The 19,960-nt window shown below is 58.9% G+C and overlaps 1 protein-coding gene across 1 annotated transcript in view; it reads left to right on the top strand.

Moving 5' to 3' along the window:
- The first annotated feature begins 1,659 nt into the window (after positions 1-1,659).
- BCOR (BCL6 corepressor) overlaps positions 1,660-19,960 on the top strand; it is an 82,522-nt gene continuing 64,221 nt past the window's right edge. The window contains exon 1 of the mRNA XM_030957719.1: positions 1,660-1,914. The gene's annotated coding sequence lies outside the window, so the exon portion shown is untranslated. The remainder of the gene's footprint in view (positions 1,915-19,960) is intronic.

The raw sequence follows: 19,960 nt of genomic DNA on the forward strand, positions 1-19,960 counted from the left end.
CCGAACCCCCCAGCCCCCCCAGGCCCCTCGGGGGCCGCCCCCTCCCGCCCCAGCGCCCTGGGCCGGAGCGGCCACCCGGCTTCCCACTGCTTTCCCGGCTCTCCCAGCTCGCTCGTTCCGTGTCGCCTCCCTCCCTCCTGCTCCATATGGTTTCTCCCCTCCTCCTCCTCCTCCTCTTCTCCCCCCTCCATGCTGTCTCCGTGACGCTCCCCACTCCACGCTACTTCTCCGTTTCCCGGGGGAGTTTCCCCGCCGCGGCGCGCAGAGGCCCCGCAGAGCGGCCCGGCCCGGCCGCAGTGTCTGAGGGGCTCAGCCGGGCCAGCGTGCGGCGCGGAGGGGCGAGCGAACAGCAGGGGAACCTGGGGGTCAGGAGAGGGCCGTGAGGAGGGATGGCAGCCAAAACTCCCGGCCAAAATGTTTCCCGGGTGTGCGGTAGAGGAGCTTGAAGAAGTTCATCTCCCCTACACTCTCCTTCTTGTTTTCTTTTTCTCTCCTCTCCTTCCCCCCAACCCCCCGGCCGCCACCAGGAATACGAGGCATTCAGAGATCAACATAATTCACCTGCATCAAAAAAAACCTCGCGAGCTATAAACTAGCGGCTGATCCTCCGCTTAGACTAGTGTTTAGCCGTTCATGCATCATGAGTGTCAAATAAATGCCTGATTGAGGCCCTCAGCGGAGGAATTAGCTTTCCTTGTGCTGGAAATGCATAATAGAGAAAGTGCTGAGGCATCCTCCCCGGAGTTAGCTCGGGCTCCGCTCCCTGCTCTCCTCGTTTCGGGAGTTTTCCCTCCCTCATTCCGGGTCCGTCCCCCTCCCCACCCTCCAGCCCCCCCTTATCGCTCTCCCTTATCAGCACGCCCAGCTGGCTAGAGGCAAGGGAAGCCCTCCGCTGTGTCCCCGACCGAGGGGGCCGACTGAGGGCGAAAGGAGCAGCCGAGCATCGCTGCTGCCGCCCGGGGCCCGGCGCTGCCCCGCGGGGAGCGCAGCCTCGCCCGCCCGAGGGCGGAGACGTGGGCGGAGGGAGCGGGGAGCGGCGGGGGGACCCTTCAGCGAGCTCCTTGTCGCTTGGCCGCTCTTCCGCGCCGGGGGCCTCATCCTGCCCGCGGCTACGACCCGGCCCCGACGTTTGGTAGCGAAGGGGGCGGGGGGGAAGGCTGGCGAAGCGCTCTGCTCCGCCGCCCTCCGCAGCTCCGCGCCGGGCTCGCTGCCCCAGCCGGTCCCGAGTCCCCCCGGGCAGGGCAGGGCAGGGCAGGGCAGGCGGCCGAGGCACACAGGGGTTAACCGCGCCGCGGCCGGGAGGAGCACTTAAAGAGCACGGGCTTGCAGATGCTTTTCAGGCCTCGATGTCTACCGTTTTAAATTAAAAAAATGCACCCGGCCCGACCATGCACCAGTGACCTGCAATTTCCCCTTCTTTTCAAACTGAAATATGGCCAAACTATCTTCAGGTTAACTTAGGGGCTGGGGACGGGGGTGGGGGAGGTGGGAATGGGGGGGAGAGAGGAGGAAATCGCTCTGGGTTGAGATCTCTGTGTCAAGTTTCATCCCCTCCTGACATGTCTGGCTCCGTGCCAAAGTCCTGAAAATGGAAAATTGGGGAAGGGCGGGCTGTGAGGGGTGGGTGGAGGAGCAGGGGGGGTTGGGGAGCGGGCCAGAGCTCTCGGCGGAGCGGCAGTAGCGAGAGGCTCTGGCCAAGAGGGATGCATGAACGAGCCCGTGTGAGCGGAGCGCGGCGGCATCTTCCGCCATCCATTCCGCCGCCCAGGCGCGTGGAAAGCCGCCGGCCGCTGCCATTGTTACCGGCGGGCGATGCGGGGACCGGAGCCGCCGCTCCGGCGAGAGATAAATAGCCCCTGACAGCGCCTCTCCGCACCCACAGCTCGGCGGATCGGATTCGGTGGACGGCCGCAGGTCTGTGTCGCTCCCTTTCGCGGGAGTTCCTTTAAATCACGGCTCCACTCCCCCCTCACCTCTCCCGGGGGATGTTCCCGACCGTCCCCCACGCAGCAGCCCTGCCGCCCTCCCCTGCTCGCTCCCCCTCCCGCAAGCGGCGGCGGCCGCGGCTCGGAGCTCCGCCGGGGGAGGGGGAAAACTCCCCGGGGGAATACTTTCGGCACGCTGCGACTCTGCCAGGAGGGGTCTTGGCGTCGGATCTTTTGTCTTGGGGACTTCGGCTTCGTGCCCCGGAGTGGCTGGCGGCTCTCCCGGGAAGAGACTCTGGGCAAAGCGCCGGGGAGTCCCGGGCTGCCGCCGCGGGCAGCCGTGCCCCGGGCCCCCGCTGCCTGCGCCCGGCCGGCACTTCTGCGGGCTCGCCCGCCTCCCGGCTCCCCTTTCCCGCCGCAGGAACCGAGCGGCTGGGGCTGGGACCTGCCCCCCGGAGCCCCGTCCCCTGCCCCGCGACGCCCGCGGGTGGTGACCGTGACCGTGTCCCCACGCGGGGGCTTGGGGGGGCGTGTGTCCCTCGCCATCCCGGAAAGAGGAGCAGGGGACAGCTCCGGCAGCCAGGGCGCTACTTTCCAGCTGCTGCCCTCCCCTGCGCCCGGCGGCCGGGAGCGAGCGCTCCGGAGCCCCTGGCACCGCTGGGCTGCCTTCCCCGGGGACACCGGGCAGTGCCACATCACACGCGGGCGCCTGCGAGCGGTTCGGCGTGAGGCGAGCCCGCACTTTATTATTTTCCATCATCACTTTCCTCCCCCGCGCCCCAGCCGGAGACGAGCCCGTGTGCGTGTGTGCAAGACGAGGTTATCGCCAGCTCGAGTCATTATTTCCAGGCCGACTGCCGCGGGAGTCTCTCCCAGGTGGAGCCGGTGTGGGCGGCCGGTGCCCGGGGAGACAAAGGCCGGAGCTCCCGGTGCCACCGGAGCCCCGCTGCGCCGACAAGTGCGGCCCGGCCGGTCCCGGTGCGGGGGGGACTCTGCCGGGACCGCGGGGTGCTGCCGCCGCCCCGGGGAGCGCGGACTGGGTTTTCCGAGTTACATTTGTTACATTTCCGAGTTATATTTTCAGTTCTACGGAACCTACTTTTAGGCGATTGTTTTCCCTTTCCACTTGTTTGTCTCCTGCTAGCCTCGTAAACTGCCTCATGATTTATTACCTAGGCTAAGTGCTTAATTTGTGAATATGAAACAGATTAAAAGGAGATCGGCGTATTTTAGCAGTCAGGCCAGAGCAAAGCCCGGCAGCTGTTTCGAGTTTGTAGGCATCTCCAGCCTCGTGTAAGCAGCCCGGTCTGCGAGCGATCAAGGGGTATCCCCGGGCTCTCTCCGAGAGGCCCCACCGCCGCTGGCTCCCCGTGCGCGCTGCTGGAGCCCAGACCGCCACGGGATGGCCGCTGTGGGCTTTTCCGGGGGGGACAAACATACGAGTGATGCCGTCCGTCAAAGAGAAACCCGTGGCTCCGGGATTCGGGAGCGGCTGCGCCCCCGCCACAGGCGGGCTCTGCCGGCGGAGGGCCCAGCAGGCACGCAGGGGGTTAACGACGGCTCTGCCCTCTCCTTCAAAGGACTCACTCGAGATAGAGTAAATACGGTCGGGGCGGGGGGGATGTGTGTGTGTGTGTGTGTGTGTGCCGCTCGGGCCACATGATGCAAAAGTAAGACAAGCACACTCCGGAGAACAAAGGCTTCCTACCCCCTTCCTCCCCCTCCCCCCCCAAATCTGTCTTAATTCTGCAAGTAAACTTGAGCAGCTATAAAACAAAGGCGAACGATGAAAGTTATAGCCAAGGGACAATCAAAATAAATACCTTTGATGCAGTCCAAGCACGCACTTGGCATTTTCTGGAGCTCCCTGCTACCCCCAGGCAGCCGGGATATGGAAGGCTCTTCCTAGGACAGGGGTGACTCGCACGGCGAGGTTTTGGCTCGGTCTGGTGCAGGCCACGTTCCTCAGCCCAGAAAACTGCCCTGGGCGAGGCAGGCAGGGCAGGAGGGAGCCGTGCCGTCGGGGCTGGGGCAGGGGATGGCAGCAGCGGGACAGGGCTCCTCCGGGTGTCCCCCCGGGCTAAGCCAGCCGGGAGGACTGCGGGGCCGAGAGAGCTCCCGGTGAGAGGCGCCCGGCTCCCCGAGGAGGATGTGGGTCCGGGAGCGGTGTCTGAGCTGTGCCCCTGCCCCACGGGAGCCGGGCCAGGGCGGTCTGTCCCCCGGCTCGGTGATGGCCCCAGCCCCAGGTCATGCAAGTGACACCTCCTGCTCCCGACCGCCTTGTGCTTGCAGAGCTGGCCAGCTGCCTTCAGGCTCGTCACCAGCACCCTGGAGCGATTCCCATCCCACGGACCTCTGCCTTCTCCCTCTGCTCCCCTCCACCCCCCGGCCTCTGGAGGAAGTTTTAACCCATCAGGGATGGCAGAGGAAGTGGAGGGGCACAGCAGCAAGGCAGCTGCCTGTACAGCCCCACAAGCAGAGGTGCTGCTGCCGAGCCCAAAAGTCAGAGAGAGACAGAAATCTGTAACCTGCCCTGTACCTCTGAGCCCCGCTTAAGGAGCAGGAGCAAGAGCACCGTGCCACTCCTGCTGGAGCACAGCACAGAGGACTGGCTAGGATTAAATGATTCATGTGCCCTTGCTGCACCTGAGCAGTCGCTCTGGTCCTCCAGAAGTGGCTGGTGTTGGCACAGTGGAAGGTGCAGGAAATGGGGACAGACTCTGGGCAGATCACGGGGAAGACGTGTGGTGTGGCACATGCCTGGACAGGCTGAGCCCTGGTCTGCCTGGGAGCAGGAGAGGAGCAAAAGATGATGCATATGGCATTCAGAGAGATCCCTCTGTGTGTGTGTGTGTGTGTGTGTGTGTGTGGAGATGTCAGAGTAACTCTTGTCTGGGGAAAACTGAATATAAATTCTGGTTGGGAAGCAGTCCTGTAGGTACATGTGAATGAGGGCTTGGGGATACCCTCTCCCATGGCAAGGAAGCACCTGAAAAAACAGTGCAAGAATGAGACTACAGCACATAGGTGTGTGTCAGTACAACTCCTTCAGGCTGGCTTGAGACAAGGTCCTTCTTCGGTATCTGGGACAAGGTTTGTGGCAAACCAACACTAAAACTCATTTCCCAGGGGTCTGAAAGGGTTTGGATGTAGTTGATTGGTCCCTGCCTTGTGAGGGGAGAGATATTGCCCAGGTGTTATATACCACCACTCTTTCTAGCCCTGAGCCTTGCTCTTCTCTGTCTGAAGGCAGGACTGAAACTTCTGAGCAACCTGAAGAGCAGTGGGCAAAAACAGCCCCAGGGTCTCTGCATCTCCCTGTAGGTTCTGCATGGAGCTGCTCTCTGACTAGGAACATCCAGCATTTTAGAAAGGAGAGAAAACACAGGCTTGTGTCTTGATGGTAACATACACCCCTTTTCAAGCAGTATGCTTGAATCGAGAAGCTGGAAAACCAGACAGTAGCAATGAAAAAGGAAAACAATCCTTTCCAACTTGTTGGCTTAGCCTTTGCAGTCATCCCTACCTCAGGGAGGGCTGTGGTCACAGTGTTAAGCCTTGGTTATGCAGCTTGGAAATTCACCACGCTGAAAGTCACCTGGTCCCTTGAGCGCTCTTGTGAAGCACTCCAAGGTCCCATAGAAAATGGTTTGTGTGTACTTGAAACTATGTGGATTTGCTTCCAACATTATGCCACTTTCAGCCTGATCCTGTCTGGCTTTCACTGAATTAATGCCTGGATGGATCTAAGTCCCAGCATCTCAGACCAAGGTGGTTCCAACAGTGTTCCCACTGCTGTCCCCTTGCAGCTCCAAAGGCAATTTAGAATCCCCTTGGAAGTGCTGTTACATGGTGATGGCAAAGCCTTAGAAGCAAAGCAGTGGAGAACATTGCTAAAGCAGAATGGGAAGCCCCAGTGGCTTGGAGCAGTGGGCTGGTACACCAAAAGGTGTGAAAGCTTCTTCAGTTTGGAACACAGGTGCACCCCAGGCCCCTCTTCCATCCTCAGCCCTTTGCTGCCTGCTGTAATTCTGCAAGAAGTAGCAGGCTGCAGGCACCAGTCCTCACCAGCCTGCAGGCCTTCTTGCAGCCAGGCTTACACCTTTGATGTTCTCCCAGTTACAGTTTGTCAAGTCTTGTCTCTCTTGTTCACTGTTTTGACATCTCACCACCCTCAGAACACTTGTGAGAAGGAGAAAAACTATTTCAAAAGTCCTGCCATCGAAAGTTCTCAAAGACCACTATATGACCACCTAAATGATGCCTTCATATTCTTAGAAACTCTGTTTATGCTGCCTGTCTTGTTTCTTTGGGGTAGACTCTGCTTTGCGTCATCTAATCTACTGTTCCTATTATCAAACTATAACACAGTCAGGAGAGGTTTTGGACTAGGGTAAGGCTCAGGACACACAGAGATAAATAGGGAGATCAACATATGCTAAGTTTGAGTAGTATTTTATCTTTCCAGGTTCACAAATATTGTGTTACGTGCCAGAAACTTTTGGGTGCTGCACACTCTGTAGACACAGAGGACAGATTGCTCCTGCTTGCCCCAAAATGGAATCAAAACTGTAAAGTCTGTAGAGGCAGATGACCACGAGTGCTGTGCTGGTGGTACAGGGAGGCAGGTGAGCTCCTGGGCTTAGTCATGGGCTCCTTTGCCATGTCTCAGCAAGGCCACCACTCCCAAAGTCTGTGTCCTGTGGTTAGAAGGGAACAGTGTGTGTTTGTGTGTGTGTGCTCATGTGAATGTAATTGTGTTTCCACATAATGTGGATTATCTTTCTTTTGGCAGCAAATCTGTTCAGGGGTTTAGATAAAAAAGATAAATCCTGCAGCCGTTCCCTCCCTGGGAAAGGGCATGTCTTCCATCACTTTCTCTGCTCCCTCTTCTGAGCGATCCCCAAACACACTTTTTCCTAGCTCAGCATCTGACATCACCCTGACAGCCTGCTCACTCTCAGCACGACACTCCCACATCAGGAATGGGGGGAAATGCATGGAATAAGGCACAGCAGGTGAGGTGTTGCTTGGATGAGCAGGAAGAGAGAGGAACTGGGGCGCAGGGGGTAGGAGGATCCCCCAGCAGCATTGCCCCTTATGGTGCTGATGTGAGGGTGACACTCCCACAGCTTCCCAGGAAGCTCTCCTGGCTGGGAGATCAGGTGTGCCATGGGTGCAGGACACCTAATGGTTCCCCTTCTTTGGAGCCCTGGTAGAGCTGCTTGGCTTAGTGTGAACACAACCTTGTCAGGAAAGAGAGCTCCATTGATTTAAATGCAAAATTACCCTCCTGCAGTTCTAATTTCCCAGGCGAGGGCCATACAGGCTCTGAAAACATGAAAGTTGTTGATGTATTGGTTCAATTAATTTTTAAAATAAGTTTGAATGCCATTTGTTTCAAATTTGATAGGAAAGCGCCGTAGATTTTTGCAAGCAAAGAGTGAGGTGAGCGTGGATGGGCTGTGTATTTTGCATGGCCTTGAAAACAGGGCTTAAACGATGCATTCATTCAGTGGCAGACCTCTGCACAGGGATAAGTGAGGCCCGTGGTGAAAGAAAAAGACCTGAACATCTGTATTTGCTAAGTGGCACCGGCAGCAGCCAGCCAGCGCACAGAGAAGGGCAGACAAACGGGTGTGGGGCCCAGCTGAGACTGCTGGGTCCCTGGTGCTTTTAGAAGGAAATAATAGCTGGTGGGGGAACCCTTTCTGGTGGCCTTGGCTCCCGTGACCCCCCTCTGATGTATGATATTTAAACAAGAGAATGTCAACATTGGTTTTGACACAGACAGCCTCGTTCTGCTCTCCATGAAAACCACTGGCAAACCCCTAGGAGAGCTGGAGGGGAGCAGACCCCAAAAGAGGCACTCAGACCCAAACACTGTTGGCTGCAGCCTGGCAAGAAGCAAGTGCAGGTTGTCATGAGTGTCTGGGTGATGTGTGCAGGTAAAATAGACAGAAGAGAAGCAATCCCATCCTGCAGTGTGCAGTGCCTCAAAGCTGCAGCTCCGATGCTTTGAATGATTTTTTTGATTGCTTTTTAAAATTATAAATTGCATTTTTGTACAGCGAGCGGGGATAGTGTGCTGCTTACTAGAATTAAGTGCAATTCAAGGGTGTTTTGTTAAAACAAAGGTGACTTCTCTGTGCTCTCCTTTTCACAGTTGGGTCTAATGGAGAGGTTGATCTGAACCCGATGGCTCTCTAGCAGTGGTTCTGGAAAGGAGTAATGCCCATTGTATGAGAGGATATCCATAAAGTGGGCCATCAGATGTGTCTTCTGATATATGTGTCCTCTGAGGTAGGAAAGTGTAAGTCAGAGGAAGAGAGGGCAACTGTGTCTGACTCATAGTAAAACGAGGGCACGTGGAAAGTACAAACGAAGGGAGGGCTGCTGCTGGTAGGATTTGAAGGCTGTGCTATGTGTCATGGGAAATATAATTTAAGCTCATGGATAATTTATGATTAAAGGGGCAGATGTGGTGCAACTGCATGGTGTAAAATGTGTGATGGGGCATAAGCATAAAAGAAACTTAACCCTTGATCCTGTGCTGTCCCTGTCTTGGTGTTGGTTTATGCAGGCTGGGCCTTGACATGTGTTGCAGTAGCAGCCTCTAGGTTCTGTAATGTAATGTGAACTTCATCACAGATCACCTCAGCATAAAAAGTGTAATTACACTGGCTTTATGCTCTGCCACCCCATTCCCAGAGGTAGTGGCAGAATAAGTGGCATTCAAGTCCCTTGAGCAGCTCTGTGCAAAAGGAGAATCATTCCTGCCTGGGGACCAGATTCCCTGGGCAAGTCACAGCTGCTTTCCCACTGGGAGGTGACCCTGGTGCAGGCCCACTAAGCTCACCCATCTCCAGCATGTGCCACAACCTCTGCTAGGGCACAGAGCTCAGTAAGGACAGCCTGGCAAACCAAGTGATGCCAGTCTGATTGCCCTTGGTAGGAAAAGCACCTTTGGGCTGATGTGTGACCATGACCAGCCTGAATCTCCAACCAGAACCATGAAAAAAGACCTATAATTTGGGAGGAAAATAAATAAAGGAGTGTTGCTCAGGTGTGACTCCTGCTAGGTAGCACAGAGATAGTGTATGAAGCTGAGGCTCAGCCATTCCCTAGAATGTGTCTATCCTAGGTGATTTTCTGCTTTTGAAGATACAAATAATATGAAAAGAGATTGCTGGGCCAGAATATTTCATCCTTGCTGTACAAAGCCCAGCACAATGCAATCCCAGCTACTGCTGAGGCTTTTGGGAGCCTGTCTCACCCAAATAATCCAGGGCATTTTGGCTTCAACTCAGGCCACCTCTCATGCAGAACAGAGTCTGGGCTTGCAGCACCCGATGCAATGTCACTCACAGTCTTACCATGCTCAATGTCCATCTTTTGGAGCAGATGTTCATGAGAAGGAAAGATAAATCCTGCAGCCATTCCCTCCCTGGGAAAGGGCACGTCTTCCATCACTTTCTCTGCTCCTTCTTCTGAGTGATCCCCAAACACACTTTTTCCTAGCTTTAACCTGGCAATGGGCTGAGGTGTGAAAGCAGACCCTTTGACATGGTTGAAAAGGCCTCTATGGAATGTCTCTGTGAGCTACCTGGGGAGGGGTGTCCCAAAACTGAGCCCCATCACTGGAGCACTGAAAAGACTGAACTACCCTGAATCTTGCAGCAACTTGATGAGGGCTTTGGTACCACAGGAGAGGAGCAGGGAAAAGAGGGAATGGTGTAGTGAAGCTCTGCCCATGCTTCTCTGTCTCTGTACATCCAGGGCTGGTGCCATTGTGAGAATATGCAACAGTTGCTTCTTACAGACAAAAGAAAAAAATATGAAGCCCTGCTGAAGGCTAGGGCTGATGGAGCACTGAAAAAGCCCCAGCCAGAAAAACTAATCTAGCTCTGCACTTTGGTCAAGCTATGCTCAGCACTGTGATTTTGATGAACAACACTAGTCTGCATGAAGACAGGTGACTTTTTAAATGGGGTTTTAATAAAGTCAGTATTGCTAAAGCTATCTATAAAAGTAATCTGCATAGGGTTTTAAACAAGTAAACTTAATTATGCCATTGGTGCTTCCAACATGAATGGGGCTGTGCTGCAATACTGCGTCCGGCTCTGTTGTGGTGTTTGCATGTTAAAAGTGCATTGGCAAATTAATATGGGATCAGAAGAGAGCTGGAAGAATGATTCAAGGTCTGGGAATCGCATCTGATTGCAAAAGACTAAAGAAATCCCATCTATTAATTTATCCAGGAGGAGGCTATGACTTGGTTTGATCATAGTCTTTAAGTGCCCTAAGTGTCTCTATGGGGAGATTTCTGATAGTCAAGATCTCTTTAATGTGGCAGACAAAGGCATAATGAGATCCTATGTTGGAAAATGAAGCTCTATGAATTCTGAGCAGAAATAGGTACTTTTTAGGAAAAAAAACAGTGAGGGGACACAACCACTGGAACAACTGAGGCAAGCAGTGGTTTTTCCTGTTACTTAAAAGTCTTCAAAGCAAGATTGGATGCCAAGTTAAAAGCTCAGGCAGAATTTATGGGTCTGATACAAGAATGTCTGGCTGAAATTCACTGGCCCATGATATGTGGCAGGTCAGACCAGCTGATCATAACAGTCCGTTCTTGGTTTAAAAAATCTATGAATTAGGTATTTCCAGTCCCCTGAGTCCTGATATTACTGGAGGTCTCAAAGGAATGCATTATAAGCTGTCATCATTTAATTGTAAGCAAGCAGGGGCATTGCCTTTTTCTTTTTTTTATTAATAAACTTATTTTCCAAGAGCTTGTTAGGCACTGGAGTTAAGCAGCTGTTAACAAACATGACAACATTTTAGAAACACTTCAAATAATTCTCCTTCTCCCGTTTGCTCAGCTTTGTTTTGCAGCAGCACAATTTCATTCATGCCACATCTACCAGTGCTTCTCTAGATGAAATAGCAAATTCCAGCAAAATGAAAAATGCAACCTCCATACTTTAGGGTGGGCTCCTTACACCCTGTCCTCTTTCATGTGCATCCCTTAGTCCCACAGATACATTGCAGGTTTTCTCTCAGCACCGTGTATGAGCAGAGCAGGGAAGAAGTCCATCTGTTTTGTGGTGCAGGCCCCTCAGATAGGAGGATTCAGGTAGGAATCCATTGTCTGTCACGGGAGTGCTTGGCCTCCAGAGCTCCTGGTTTGTCTGAGTAAATGGCAGAGAATGAGAAGAAGGTATTAAGGAGAGACCTGGTATTCCTGAAATTATGCAAGCTATTAACCTCCTTGAGGTTTCATAAAATGGCCTCCAGCAAATGGTCAGAATGTTTTTCTTACGGAGGAGTAGTTTTCAAGACAGCATAAACTTTCTTAATATCCTTTCAAAGGAAAAAAAAAAAGAAAAAAAGAGAAGAGAGAAAATAAGATAACAGAAAATCCCAGCCACGGCTCCTGGGAGTCCTGAAAATCATATCCACGGTTGCATAGACTTTCTAAACCTCTGATACATTCAGTGTCTCGTTAGCCTCAGTTATCAAAACTGGAACGAGGTGGTGAGGAGCGCAGCAGAAGATGGAGTTTAGAGTCGCTCGCGGACTGCTCTCCCGTCGTCGGGAGCCCTCAGCCGCCTCCCTCCGCCCGCGCCCCCGAGCCCCGGGGCGTTCGATAAGCGGGCAGCGAGTCAGAGGGACGAGGCTCCTCCGCCGCCCGGCTCCCGGGGCCGCCGCCGCCGCTGCTGGGCTCCCGGGGCCGCGGGCGGGGAGGTCGGCGGGGAGCGGAGCAGCGGGGGGAAAGGTGAACCCGGAGCCGAGCGGGGCACAAACCCATTAGTCGCACATAACTTGGGAAGACGCTTGGCCTCGCCATGACAACCGGCGGCCCGGGCTGCTGCCACGTCCCGCCGCCTCCCCCGGGAGCCCCTTTCCGTGCTCTTTCCCGGCGCTTGGGGAATGCGGGGCTGGAGAGACGAGCCCGGTGCGGGTAACAAAAGGGAATGAAAGGAGCTCTGTAGCTCACTTTACACGTCCGAGAGGCATTTTCATGCCCCGTAATGAGAAGGGATCATTCCGAGGAAGTTCAGATCAAAGGGGAGAGCGTCCGGGGCATTTGCATAATTGCCGGATTTCGGAGCACGGGCTGCAACCTGGGCACCTCACCGGGGGCTGCACCTCGCTCACCCGGGAGCTCCGGGCACAGGGGAGGTTGCAGACCGCGCTCCCGTGGGGACAGAAGAGAGGCCTGCCCCGGGAACGAGATACGGAGTGCTGGGGCACGGCTGCGGTGCCCGACGGCAGGAAACCCTCGGGGGCTCCGGAGGGTGCGGGTAACAAGCGGTGCTCGGGCAAGCGGTGCCCGGGGGCTGCCGCCGTTGTGGAGGTGATGCCGCTGGGGATCGGCTCCCGGCTCCCACCCGGCGACATCTGCGGCGCCGAGCCAGCACGCTGCCTCCCCGGTGGCTGCCGGGTGGCTCCCGGCCCGGCGGCTCGCACCGCCACCAGCGAGCGGGGATAAAGGGATTAAACGGCACGCTCGTTCCGCCGGGCGGGGGGGGCTTGGCCGGCTCCAGGCTCCCGTTCCCCCCGAACGCCTCCCCCGGCCCCGCGGCGCTGCCCCCGGCCGGCCCCGGCAGCGGGGAGGCACCGGGCGCGCCCGCGGCCGCTCATTGTTCCCGTAACCAAGCGGGGCCGCCGCCGGCGCCCGCGGTGCTCGGGGCGACGGGGTTCGCCGCTGCTGCTACCGGGAAGGGGATGCCCGGGGACACCCTTTTCAGCCATTTTAAACCAGCAAAGCTGGCGTCTCGCCGCGGGTGCCCCGTTCCCCCCACCTCTCCCGGGAGCCCGTTCTACGATCCTGACGGAGATGCGGGGGTTCCCCCCGCCCTGAAGTCAGCACCACCCGCATACGCTCCGCACCTGCGGGCCCCGGGCGAAACTCCACCCTGCGGGGACACAGCGCTCTTCCTGAGACCTGTCCTGGGGATGTGGCCGGTCCTGGCCCCTGCTCCCGCCCCGGGCAGCCAACTCCGGTTCTAGCCCTAAACCGGGATGCAGCCGGACGCTTTCCAGCTCTGGCTTGGTCTGCTGCCAGCCCCAGGACGGGCTGCAACCTCCCCACGGGAATCGCGGCTTCTCCCCGCACTGCCGGGCCGGGGCGGGCTGGCCGGGCGCCAGGGAGGTGAGGCTAGCCTCGGAGCTGGCTGGCGGATGGCATGTTATTGTGAGAAGCGAAAAGCGAGCGGGGAAGGCAAATAGGAGCACGGCACCGTATAGGCTCGCCACGTGACCGAAATGTGTTTATCTCGCCCCGGAGAAGCCGGGCTGCTTGCGGAGGCCAACCCTGCCTTCATGGCACAGGCACAACTCCCGTGGCCGCGGACGGTTCTGGGCCCTGCGAGAGACCACTTCTGTTTGCTTTTGCTGTCGCTTCGGCTCTTATCATTTGCCTTGTCATTCATCATCAACCTCTCCCAGGCTCCCTCCCCCTTGCTCCCCCCCACCGCCTCCCCCAGGGTCAGTCGGGAAAAAACTGAGAATCCATCTGAGGAGTGAGACGCGGGAAGAAGGGTTGGATGGTGATGTGGCGGAGTGAAGGGCGTGTGTATGTGTGTGTAAAAGCAGCTGCATGCAGAACAAAGGTGCTGGGGGGTGGCTTTTGGTGCAGGAGCAGAATCTCGTAAATGGGAGATTTCCGTTCACAAGACTCCGCTTGCACAGTTTCTGTCCTGCCCTTGAACTGACAAGTGTGTATCTGCATTGCAACCAGAAAGTAAATCACACCGAGCCTGGCTCGGAGAGGGCGCGCACGACGCCTCAGTCTGTTGCTAAGTGCGAAAAAGTGGAAGATCTCAGCTCCCCAGCGCAGCCCGGCTTCTCCGACACAGTATTTACTTTGGGCGCCCGGCGAAACGCGCTCAGTGTTTATTACGGAGAGTGCCGGGGCAAGCTCGCATTTGCGTGATTAGGAGCAAGCGGAGGAGCGGCCGTGGCGCGGAATATCAAAGCGAGACCGCCTTGGCAGGGCTCCCAGGCAGGGCTTTACTGGCACCCGCGGGAATCCGCGGGGCAGGGCGAGCGCGGCCCGGGCGGCGGCGGCTGCCGCTCCCCGCTCGCCGCCGCCGGGGCACGGGGGAGCCGGCGGCGTCGCGGGAGGCCGGGAGCGAACGTGGTTCGTGCCCCGGGCTCCGCGCTAACGAGGCGCATTGGCCGGGCCGGGCTGGGCTCTGCCCGCCGCCCCGGCGCTTCCCGGCCCCAGGCGCGGCCAGCCGGCCGGTAATCTCATTAGCGCCGTCGCGTTTGGGGAGTAAAGAGCCCGGCGTCCCCGCCCGGCCTCGGGAGAGCAGACAAAGGTCTGCGAAGCAAGGCCCTGCGGCCGTGCCACGCCGGCCGGCCCTGTTAATGTTCAATCGGCAACCGGAGAGCGCTGCCTCTCCGTGCCGGGGGGGCGCCGACCCCCGCCCGCCGCTGCCGGGCAGCCCGCGACGAGGCCGGTCCAACGCCGCCTTGCCCCGCCGGGATATTTTCTCCCTGGAAGTTATGCTAAAATAACATTTGTGTGCACGTTAATGATTTATTTATGCGGCTAATAACGCTCACATTCTCGCTGATATTTGTCTAGGCGAAGGACCAGCTGCGAAATGCCCCGCAGCTGTAGCCAGAGCTAGAACGGAGTGCCTTGGAACCAGAAATCAATGCTCCTGAAATGAACAAGTGGACAACTTATTAGGCTCAGTCACTCCACACGCCGTCCCCTGATAACGAATAGATGAAGTAGACGCCGGAGAAGGGACATGCAGGGGAGGGCTGCACATGCCGGAGTGGCTGGGTGACAGCGCGGGGCACAGCCAGCCGCACGGACATCCCCGGGCACGACAGGGGCCGTGACACGGCCCTCGCGGGCTGCCTAGGGTTAGATGGCGATAAGTACAGCGAACGCCCGGGAGAACGGCTTCGGGGGTCACTGATAAAGGTGTCCGGTTTCCCTGCTGCTCCAGAGAGCACAACCGACAGGTTCAGCGAGATCACGTAGTCGTGGCTTCTCTGCCTGGAAACAGTCACGCTAATTTTGCATTTTTACCATCCACAGGGAGGAAAAATACCTGTCGTCCCGCAATGCAAATCCTTACGCAAATAGATCTGCGGGTGCACAGGGAGCTGCTGGCAGCCTGACCTGCCAGCCGACAGTCGCTGGCCCCGAGTTTAGAGGTGCCGGCCAGCAGCGGCACGCCCCGAAAGCACATGGGATCTTGAAGACTCCCTGTTAGTCCCTCGCAACTTGCTGCTGCCTCAGAAAAGTCCGAGAAAAAGTCTGTGGTTAATCTCCGAGGCCTTCATACATCCCTGGCGAGCAGCGCCCCAGCGCTAAGTGCAATTAACATAATAGACACTAAAATAGGAGAGCGGCGCTGAATTTAATTTGCAGGCTTAAGGGAAAAAAAAAAGAAAAAAGAAGAAAAAAAAAAACTTAGCACTTAGAGCGGTCTGGTGATGAACGCAAGAAGTGATGGGGAAGGCGGCAGAGTAGCCCTCCTGCCTCGGAGCGGGACCGCGGCCAGTTCCTTGGACCCCCTCCGGGAGCACCTTGGAGCGCGCAGGTTTCTAGGCAGGTAAACTCCTCCAAAGGAGCTGCCTCCCGCTGCATCGCTCCAGCGCCGCTCGCCCCCTCGGCCAGCGCTCCCGTGGCCACCAGGTCACCCGCAGCGCGACCAGGTCGCCGGCGCTGGCAGGCACCTCCCAGAGCCTCCCCGCTGCCCGCCCCGACACCCACGCACCCAGATCCGGCTCACTTTCCTGCCCCCGCTGGCCCTGGGGACAGGGAGGACATGGATAGGGGGCAGAAGCGACGGGATAACCCCCTCCCCGCTTTTCCTTCGCCCCCTCCCCCCCGCCCCCTGCAAACTGCCGCTGAAGTTCACAAAAGAGCGAGACATAAAGAGATCGAGGTTTCCGAGAAAAGGGAGAGGCGAAAATAGCGAGGTAAAGAAAAAAAAAGGGGAAAAAAAAATCGTCGCAACAGAGGGACCCACCGACCGGCTGGGAAGCTGGTGGTATCCGGCCGGGAGAGAGGGGGGGAAGGAAGGAGCAAAGAGGGCTTTAAAAAACTGGAAGGCAAAAGCTGTTGGGGAGGAAGTGTAAACCGAGAGGGAGGCTGGGGGAGGGGAGACAGCGCCATCTTTTCATGTCACAGTCACAGAGACAGCGCTGGGCTCGGCCACAGTGTCTCGGTTTCTTTTTAACAGCGGAAAACGTGCGATTAGCAGGCAGACGGGCGGAGACTAGCAGCCCTGCGCGCACACACAGCCCGCAGCTCTGTCTCCGCGCCGTGTAATCCCAGCGCTCAGCCCTTCTGCACCCCCTCATTAAAAACCCGGAGATTTCCTCCTCCTCCTCCGCTCTCCGAGGAAAACAACGCCTGCCACCGCCTGAACCCTGGCAGCGCCGCCCGCCCCGCACCGGCCGCCCGGAGGCCGCCCAGGGGCCCCGCGCTCCCCGGCGCCCTGCACGCCGAGCTGCGCGCTCCCCGGCACTCGGCCCCCGCTTCCTCTCGGGAGGCTGATTCTCGCCCCCCCATCGCAAAGGGCCGCCCCCAATGGGGCGCACAGCGGGGGCTGGGGGTGGGGTGTGAGGAAAGCTGGCTACAGTCCCTTCTACCCCCCGTTCCCCGTCCCCAGGGGCTGCCGCTCCCCCGCTGCCAGGGCGGCTGCTCGTTTCCCCCCCACGCCCTCCCTTTATCCATCCCGAGGGCGAGGGTGGGGTGCGCCGAGCCGGAGCTCCCCGCGCTGGGGCCGGCGGCGGGGAGCAGCGCCGAGATCGCCCGGGAGCCGGCGATCCCGCGGTGGAGCCGGGCACCGCCGCCCACGGCCCCATGAACAGCGCTTTATTCCGCAGCGCTCAAACCCCTCATTGTGTTTGGCAGAATCACCTGCCTCCTCCGGAGCCGAGCGATTAATTTAATGCGATACAGAGTGCGCTCCCTCCCGGCCCCTCCTCAGCGGGGAGATCTCCGCTGGGCGCTCCGCGCCGCGGAGGAGGAGCACGGCGGGGCACGGCACGGCACGGCAAAGCGGGCTGGCATCCTCCGAGCACCGGCTCTCCCGGCGGCGCCCGGGGAAACATTCCCCGCCCGGTAGCGGCGGAGCGTCAGCTCCAATCGGAGTCGCACACAAGCATCCGCCGCGCAGACCTGCTCGGTGCCCGGGGGGGCTGCGAGGCGGGCGGGGGCCGAGCCGTGCCTGGCCAGGGGATTTGATGGGTCGTTGGCTGCGCCTGGGGAAAGGCGGGCGGGCGGGGGGAGCGGTTGGCTGCGCCTAGCGATGGGGGATTTGAGAGGAAAGGGGAGGGGGGCTGAGCTCGGTGGAGGGGGTGCTGACTGCCGCGACTGCCGGGGACGGCGGCTGTTATTATTGTTATTACTGTTATTGTTATTTTTAGGGGGCGGCGGTGGTGGTGGGAGCGGGGGGGGGTGGGGCTGTCCGCGCTCGGCGGGGGGCGACGTGGTAGGGGGCCGCCGGCTGCGCCCGCGGAGGGGGCATGAGGTGAGGGCGGTGGGAGGGAGAAGCGTCTCTTCTGTTTCTAATAAAGGAAACGACTTTTATTGAACGCTAAATGCAGGGGAACGAAAGTCGTGTGGGTGCGCCTGGTGGGGGCGATTGATTTGGCAGGGGAGGGGTGGCGGCTGCCCGTGCCGGCGCGGGCTGTTTGGGGCGGGAGGGGCCGGCTGGCCTCGGCTGCTCCTGCTCGGGAGGGATCACGGGGAGGGGGCGGTGGCCGCCCCGGTGGAAGGGGACGAGGGCTGCCCCTGTTCGTAGGGGGATGATGGAGCGGGGGAGTGCGGGATGCTCGCGGTGGGGGGTCCGGCGGGAAGGGGACGTGGGCCATGGGGTGGTGCCGCCTGCCCCTCTCGGGCAGGGGGGCCTGAGGGGGAGGTGTCGGCTGCGCCTTGCCAGTTGGGATTTGATAGGGGCGGTAGGAGACACGTCTCCTGTTTCTAATAAAGGAATCGGCTTTTATTGAAGGATAAATGCAGAGAACCAAAGTCGTGTGGGCTGCAGCCGCCGAGCTTCGTTAGCTGCCGATGTGACTGTGAAGATAAAACGCTCCACAATAACTCGAGCGCGAACAGCGCCGGGGATGGGGACGCGCATTCCCCGATGGCCTTGGCCTCCCGGGCCCCTCAGCCCCGGCCCCCTCGGCCCCGGCCCGGCGGCGGAAGGTGCCCGGGGAGCCTCAGACCGTGTTAACGGCTCGGCCTTGGGACTTCGCCAAGTTTCTCTGACTTAGGGGAACTCTGGGGATGAGTAATCGCGCCAGGCTAGGGTTTGGGAGGGAGTTTTTTTTCGCTCGCTCGCTCTCTCGCTCTCTTCTTTTTTCCCCTTGTCATCAGCTGCTGACCCACTCACTTCGAGAGCACGGCACCGACGGGTTTCTGAGAACGGCGGCGGGAGCAATCGGGGGTGTGGCGAGCCTGGGGAAGCCCCCCCACAGTCTTGGCTCTCTGCCGAGCCACCCCTGCTCTGCTCCGGCCTTGAGCACGTTGGGGCAGCGCGGGGTCGCTGCTATCGCGTTTCGGTGCCCTCGATGTGTCTTTGCCGGGGGACAAGGGGACGCAGACAGCCCCACGGCACACACACTGCGCTGCCTCGCGTGGAGGTTTCCCCGGGCAGCGAGGACGCGGCGCTGCCGCTCCCTGCCCTCGGGAAGGGGTCGGGAAGCCTTTTCTACTCGACATCTCGATTTATCGCAGGTGGCGACGGCTCCAGGACGGGAGGGGGAAACTCCGGGCCCGGGGGGAGGCCCCGGGGACTGGGAAGCAGCACGGATCCCCGGCCGTGGCCGTGGCAGGCGCGCCGGGCCGGGGCGGAACAGCGCCCGCATCCTGCCCGCGGGGCCTTGCCCGTGCCGCAGAGGGCAGGGCCAGCGCCGTGTGCACCGGGCACCCTGCCCGCACACGGCCTCCGCCTGTGCCTGCCGGGCAGCGGGGCTCGGGGCGGCCCAGAGGCTCCGAATCAGAACCGACCCGACGCCGGGCACGGCCCGCCCACAGCGGATCCTGCAGCTGGGCTGGGGACGGGCTGGGGACAGGCCGGGGCGGGGGAGGGGAGGGGAGTGTCGCCGTCGGGGGTGCTACGGAGAAACGAACTGGGCAAGGCAGCCTGGCTCTCGCTTTGCCTCGGCCTGCGGGGCTTTCCCTAGCGCGGGTCTCTGCCCACTCTACGGGCAGCGAGGGGCCGGGTCCCCCGCCCGCGACGGGGATGGCGAGCGGGCACGGCCGGGGAGCGGCGGGGAGCCACTAATCTCGGCGCCTGACAGGGTTCGGTCCTCTGATTACCTGCGTGATTTGGCTTCCGAGAGGCGCTCTATGAAGCGGCTGCTGCCCTTGTTTGGGTACCGTGATGGCGGGGGGCCGCGGGGAATCGACGATGTAGAGAGATGAGGTGAGGACGGGGTTTTAAATGGCACTTCTGAACGGAAAATACTTTTATTTTCCCTTGGATTTTTGAAGCTGTTTTCGAAATGAACATTTTCCGAGATAAGAGGTGACCGATCAGAATCGCTGGGGGGAGGTTGTAAGCAGACGTTTTGCCCCAGCTTACTGTTATCTTATCTTTCACACTTGCAGGGCGAAAAAGTGGCTTATCTTTATACCCACCCCCCTCTCGCCTTAATTGCTAAAAACACTGTGAAGTGTTAAGTACAGGACTAAAGAATCTCTCCGCGTGTCTGCCATGCGAGTGAAGGGGCGGGAGGGGGGGTGTCCGATTTTAAAAATTAGGGGCTTTTCTCTGGAAAGGTACACACATGCACGCACGGAGAGCCCCTCCCTGCCTCCGCTCTGCTGCTGCTTTGATGTTGCAGGCTCTCATTTCATATGTATGCACCCCAACGAGCTACCCGCCGCTGCCGGGCTTCCAGCCGGGGCGCAAATCCCGCTCGGCACGCTGGCGAGCCCGGGGGCCGCGCCGCAGGGCGCGGGCGCGGAGGGCGGCGGAGGCCTCCGCTGTCACCTCTGGGGCGGAGTGAATAACCCCAGTGTTTATGAACCCGGGCTCGGA

The sequence above is a fragment of the Camarhynchus parvulus genome, chromosome 1, assembly GCF_901933205.1.
Source record: "Camarhynchus parvulus chromosome 1, STF_HiC, whole genome shotgun sequence".
NCBI classification, from domain to species: Eukaryota; Metazoa; Chordata; class Aves; order Passeriformes; family Thraupidae; genus Camarhynchus; species Camarhynchus parvulus.